The sequence below is a fragment of the Salmo salar genome, unplaced genomic scaffold (genome assembly GCF_905237065.1).
Source record: "Salmo salar unplaced genomic scaffold, Ssal_v3.1, whole genome shotgun sequence".
Taxonomy (NCBI): Eukaryota; Metazoa; Chordata; class Actinopteri; order Salmoniformes; family Salmonidae; genus Salmo; species Salmo salar.
The window spans coordinates 95,851-102,977 of NW_025549708.1; the positions used below are offsets into that span (position 1 = coordinate 95,851).

General features: G+C 43.2%; 1 long non-coding RNA gene across 1 annotated transcript; it reads right to left on the bottom strand.

The window, feature by feature from the left end:
• Positions 1-3,713: 3,713 nt before the first annotated feature.
• LOC123738713 (uncharacterized) lies at positions 3,714-6,012 on the bottom strand. The gene is made up of 2 exons (XR_006767512.1): positions 5,512-6,012; positions 3,714-4,973 (listed from the first exon to the last, which is right to left on the bottom strand). It is a non-coding gene; the product is annotated as an uncharacterized lncRNA (long non-coding RNA).
• Positions 6,013-7,127: the final 1,115 nt, after the last annotated feature.

Consider the following 7,127-nt stretch of genomic DNA (forward strand, 5'->3'; position numbering starts at 1 on the left):
CAAGACTAGACCAATCTAGACTAAACTAGACAAACAAGACTAGACCAAACTAGACAACCAAGACTAGACCAAACTAGACAACCAAGACTAGACTAAACTAGACTAAACTAGACGACCAAGACTAGACCAAACTAGACTAAACTAGACGACCAAGACCAAACCAAACTAGACAACCAAGACTAGACCAAACTAGATGACCAAGACTAGACCAAACTAGACAACCAAGACTAGACCAAACTAGATGACCAAGACTAGACCAAACCAGACGATCAAGACTAGACCAAACTAGACTAAACTAGACGACTAAGACTAGACCAAACTAGACAACCAAGACTAGACCAAACTAGACAACCAAGACTAGACCAAACTAGCCGACCAAGACTAGACCAAACTAGACAACCAAGACTAGACCAAACTAGACAACCAAGACTAGACCAAACTAGACAACCAAGACTAGACCAAACTAGACTAAACTAGACGACCAAGACCAGACCAAACTAGACCAAACTAGACAACCAAGACTAGACCAAACTAGCCGACCAAGTCTAGACCAAACTAGCCGACCAAGTCTAGACCAAAATAGACGATCTAGAGTAGACAACAAGACAAATGACACCCTATCTCCTATATAGGGGATCAATTTTGAACAGAGCCCTTTGGGATAGATCGGCCACATAGGGTATAGGGTGGCATTTGGGAGGGAGGCAAAATGAGCACTTTCACTTTGACATGGACCCTGTGTCAAAGTTGCTACCCAAACTATTTGCACCCCCCCCTCCCCCTTATGCTGCTGCTACTCTCTGTTATTATCTATGCATAGTCACTTTAATAACTCTACCTACATGTACATATTACCTCAATTACCTCAACTAACCGGTGCCCCCGCACATTGACTCTGTACCGGTACCCCCTGTATATAGTCTCCACAATGACTCTGTACCGGTACCCCCTGTATATAGCCTCCACATTGACTCTGTACCAGTACCCCTGTATATAGCCTCCACATTGACTCTGTACCAGTACCCCTGTATATAGCCTCCACATTGACTCTGTACCGGTACCCCCTGTATATAGTCTCCACTATGACTCTGTACCGGTACCCCCTGTATATAGCCTCCACATTGACTCTGTACCGGTACCTCCTGTATATATCCTCCACATTGACTCTGTACTGGTACCCCTGTATAGAGCCTCCACATTGACTCTGTACCGGTACCCCCTGTATATAGCCTCCACATTGACTCTGTACTGGACCTCCTGTATATAGCCTCCACATTGAGTCTGTACCGGTACCTCCTGTATATATCCTCCACATTGACTCTGTACTGGTACCCCTGTATATAGCCTCCACATTGACTCTGTACTGGTACCTCCTGTATATAGCCTCCACATTGACTCTGTACCAGTACCCCCTTTATATAGCCTCCACATTGACTCTGTACTGGTACCTCCTGTATATAGCCTCCACATTGACTCTACTGGTACCCTTGTATATAGCCTCCACATTGACTCTGTACCAGTACCCCTGTATATAGCCTCCACATTGACTCTGTACCAGTACCCCTGTATATAGCCTCCACATTGACTCTGTACCGGTACCCCCTGTATATAGTCTCCACTATGACTCTGTACCGGTACCCCCTGTATATAGCCTCCACATTGACTCTGTACCGGTACCTCCTGTATATAGCCTCCACATTGACTCTGTACCGGTACCCCCTGTATATAGCCTCCACATTGACTCTGTACCGGTACCTCCTGTATATATCCTCCACATTGACTCTGTACTGGTACCCCTGTATATAGCCTCCACATTGACTCTGTACTGGTACCCCCTGTATATAGCCTCCACATTGACTCTGTACCGGTACCCCTGTATATAGCCTCCACATTGACTCTGTACTGGTACCCCCTGTATAATCTCACTATTGTTATTTTACTGCTGCTCTTTAATTATTTGAAGAAAAAATTGGGGGTGGGGGATTTTTCTAAGTAAGCGTTTCACATTTCACCTGTTGTATTCGGCGCATGTGACTAATACTAATACAATTTGATTTGATTTCTTTATCTGGATCACCACCGACACCTAGTGGCCAACAACCAACACTACAATTCAAAAGGTATACAATGGATTAACATGCAGTAATACTGGATATGAACAGTATATATACTGTTCAAAAAAATAAAGGGAACACTTAAACAACACATCCTAGATCTGAATGAAAGAAATAATCTTATTAAATACTTTTTTCTTTACATAGTTGAATGTTCTGACAACAAAATCACACAAAAATAATCAATGGAAATCTAATTTATCAACCCATGGAGGTCTGGATTTGGAGTCACACTCAAAATTAAAGTGGAAAACCACACTACAGGCTGATCCAACTTTGATGTAATGTCCTTAAAACAAGTCAAAATGAGGCTCAGTAGTGTGTGTGACCTCCACGTGCCTGTATGACCTCCCTACAACGCCTGGGCGTGCTCCTGATGAGGTGGCAGATGGTCTCCTGAGGGATCTCCTCCCAGACCTGGACTAAAGCATCCGCCAACTCCTGCACAGTCTGTGGTGCAATGTGGCGTTGGTGGATGGAGCGAGACATGATGTCCCAGATGTGCTCAATTGGATTCAGGTCTGGGGAACGGGCGGGACAGTCCATAGCATCAATGCCTTCCTCTTGCAGGAACTGCTGACACACTCCAGCCACATGAGGTCTAGCATTGTCTTGCATTAGGAGGAACCCAGGGCCAACCGCACCAGCATATGGTCTCACAAGGGGTCTGAGGATCTCATCTCGGTACCTAATGGCAGTCAGGCTACCTCTGGCGAGCACATGGAGGGCTGTATCGGCCCCCTAAAGAAATGCCACCCCACACCATGACTGACCCACCGCCAAACCGGTCATGCTGGAGGATGTTGCAGGCAGCATAACGTTCTCCACGGCGTCTCCAGACTCTGTCACGTCTGTCACGTGCCCAGTGTGAACCTGCTTTCGTCAGTGAAGAGCACAGGGCGCCAGTGGCGAATTTGCCAATCTTGGTGTTCTCTGGCAAATGCCAAACATCCTGCACGGTGTTGGGCTGTAAGCACAACCCCCACCTGTGGACGTTGGGCCCTCATACCACCCTCATGGAGTCTGTTTCTGACCGTTTGAGCAGACACATGCACATTTGTGGCCTGCTGGAGGTCATTTTGCAGGGCTCTGGCAGTGCTTCTCCTGCTCCTCCTTGCACAAAGGCGGAGGTAGCGGTCCTGCTGCTGGGTTGTTGCCCTCCTACAGCCTCCTCCACGTCTCCTGATGTACTGGCCTGTCTCCTGGTAGCGCCTCCATGCTCTGGACACTACGCTGACAGACACAGCAAACCTTCTTGCCACAGTTGACATTGATGTGCCATCCTGGATGAGCTGCACTTCCTGAGCCACTTGTGTGGGTTTTAGACTCCGTTTCATGCTACCACTAGAGTGAAAGCACCGCCAGCATTCAAAAGTGACCAACACATCAGCCAGGAAGCATAGGAACTGAGAAGTGGTCTGTGGTCCACACCTGCAGAACCACTCCTTTATTGGGGGTGTCTTGCTAATTGCCTATAATTTCCACCTGTTGTCTATTCCATTTGCACAACAGCATGTGAAATTTATTGTCAATCAGTGTTGCTTCCTAAGTGGACAGTTTGATTTCACAGAAGTGTGATTGACTTGGAGTTACATTGTGTTGTTTAAGTGTTCCCTTTATTTTTTTGAGCAGTGTATATGCAGTTGTATTTGTACAGCACATTCAGTGAATTAATGCTACCTCTATAATAACCACAGAGAAGTTGTTTCCGTTACAACAATTTATCAAACAGGGGATTTCATAAAACAAACGACAACAAATCTTAATACACGTATGTTGATGGCAGAGATGGTTAGTTTTCTATTCAATACCATGGAATGGTTAGTTTTCTATTCAATACCATGGAATGGTTAGTTTTCTATTCAATACCATGGAATGGTTAGTTTTCTATTCAATACCATGGAATGGTTAGTTTCCTATTCAATACCATGGAATGGTTAGTTTCCTATTCAATACCATGGAATGGTTAGTTTTCTATTCAATACCATGGAATGGTTAGTTTTCTATTCAATACCATAGAATGGTTAGTTTCCTATTCAATACCATGGAATGTTTAGTTTTCTATTCAATACCATGGAATGGTTAGTTTTCTATTCAATACCATGGAATGGTTAGTTTTCTATTCAATACCATGGAATGGTTAGTTTTCTATTCAATACCATAGAATGGTTAGTTTTCTATTCAATACCATGGAATGGTTAGTTTTCTATTCAATACCATGGAATGGTTAGTTTTCTATTCAATACCATGGAATGGTTAGTTTTCTATTCAATACCATGGAATGGTTAGTTTTCTATTCAATACCATGGAATGGTTAGTTTTCTATTCAATACCATAGAATGGTTAGTTTTCTATTCAATACCATGGAATGGTTAGTTTTCTATTCAATACCATGGAATGGTTAGTTTTCTATTCAATACCATAGAATGGTTAGTTTTCTATTCAATACCATGGAATGGTTAGTTTTCTATTCAATACCATGGAATGGTTAGTTTTCTATTCAATACCATGGAATGGTTAGTTTTCTATTCAATACCAGAGAATGGTTAGTTTTCTATTCAACACCATGGAATGGTTAGTTTTCTATTCAATACCATAGAATGGTTAGTTTTCTATTCAATACCATAGAATGGTTAGTTTCTTTTGGACAATATAGTTGTATTCCTTACAGTGTATAGAACATAGTAAACGGTTTTAGGATGGAATTTAACGGTAGAAGAGCAGCACAGCAGCTTCGGTGATCTCCCTGGACGCACTCCAGCCTATGTTGGTCCCGTAACCGTTCCCGTCAAAGCCAGTGAAGTCACCACACTGTATGGGAGCAGCCTCAGGGAAGTGTCCACCACCACCTATACAGTACTACACACACACACCACACACACACACACACACACACACACACACACACACACACACACAGACACACACACACACAGACACACACACACACACACACACACACACACACACACACACACACACACACACACACACACACACACACACACACACACACACACACACACACACACACACACACACACACACACACACACAGACACTATGAAACAGATGGACACATGCATGCCATCTAATGCTTGCACACAGACACACACACACACACACACACACACAAACACACACACATACACACTCACAGAGACACACACACAGACACACACACACACAAACACACAGACACACACACACACAAACACACAGACACACACAAACACACAGACACACACACATACACACTCACAGAGACACAGATACACACACATACACACACACAGAGACACACAGACACACACAAACAGACACACAGACACACACAGACACACACACACATAATTATTTGCCTTAAAAAATACCACGATTGTTCCTTTGAACTCACATGTTCAGTGTTGCAGCCGATTGGTTTGACCCCAGAGCAGATGGCCGTGGCTGCTCGTTCGGTATTTATGGCTCTGAACGTGATGAAGCCAGGTTGAAACTCATCTTTAGGAGATAAAATATATGACAGAAACATTATATAAACGTCTACGAGCCACGTCATTTATTCCACAGACACATTCCCTTTCTGAATAAACTTAATGACAGTAACGTTGTTGTTATCTACAGGCGTATATATATATATATATTTAGAAACTGGGTGGTTCGAGCCCTAAATGCTGATTGGCTGATGCTGTGATATATCAGACCGTATACCACGGGTATGTCAAAACAATTATTTTTACTTCTCTAATTATGTTGGTAACCAGTTTATAATAGCAATAAGGCACCTCCAGGCACTCTGTGTTGCGTTGTGCCTAAGAACAGCCCTTAGCCGTGGTATATTGGCCATATACCACAAACCCCTTAAATATAAATATATATACAGTTGAAGTCGGAAGTTTACATACACTTAGGTTGGAGTCATTAAAACTTGTTTTTCAACCACTCCATAAATTTCTTGTTAACAAACTGTAGTTTTGGCAAGTCGGTTAGGACATCTACTTTGTGCATGATACAAGGCATTTTTCCAACAATTGTTTACAGACAGATTATTTGACTTATAATTCACTGTATCACAATTCCAGTGGGTCAGAAGTTTACATATGCTAAGTTGAATGTGTCTTTAAACAGCTTGGAAAATTCCAGAAAATTATGTCATGGCTTTAGAAGCTTCTGATAGGCTAATTGACATCATTTGAGTCAATTGGAGGTGTACCTGTGGATGTATTTCAAGGCCTACCTTCAAACTCAGTGCCTCTTCGCTTGACATCATGGGAAAATCTAAAGAAATCAGCTAAGACCTCAGAAAAAGAATTGTGGACCTCCACAAGTCTGGTTCATCCTTGGGAGCAATTTCCAAACTCCTGAAGGTACCACGTTCATCTGTACAAACAATAGTACGCAAGTATAAACACCATTGGACCACGCAGCCGTCATACCGCTCAGGAAGGAGACGCAGTCTGTCTCCTGGAGATGAATGTACTTCGGTGCAAAAAGTGCAAATCAATCCCAGAACAACAGCAAAGGACCTTGTGGAGATGCTGCAGGAAACAGGTACAAAACGTATCTATATCCACAGTAAAACTAGTCCTATATTGACATAACCTGAAAGGCCGCTCAGCAAGGAAGAAGCCTCTGCTACAAAACCGCCATAAAAAAGCCAGACTACGGTTTGCAACTGCACATGGGGACAAAGATTGTACTTTTTGGAGAAATGTCCTCTGGTCTGATGAAACAAAAATAGAACTGTTTGGTCATAATGACCATCGTTATGTTTGGAGGAAAAAGGGGAGGCTTGCAAGCCTGAAGAACACCATCCCAAACATGAAGCACAGGGTGGCAGCATCATGTTGGGGGTGCTTTGCTGCAGGAGGGACTGGTGCACCTCAAAAAATAAATGGCATTATGAGGGGAGGAAAATTATGTGGATATATTGAAGCAACATCTCAAGACATCAGTCAGGAAGTTAAAGCTTGGTCGCAAATGGGTCTTCCAAATGGACAATGACCCCAAGCA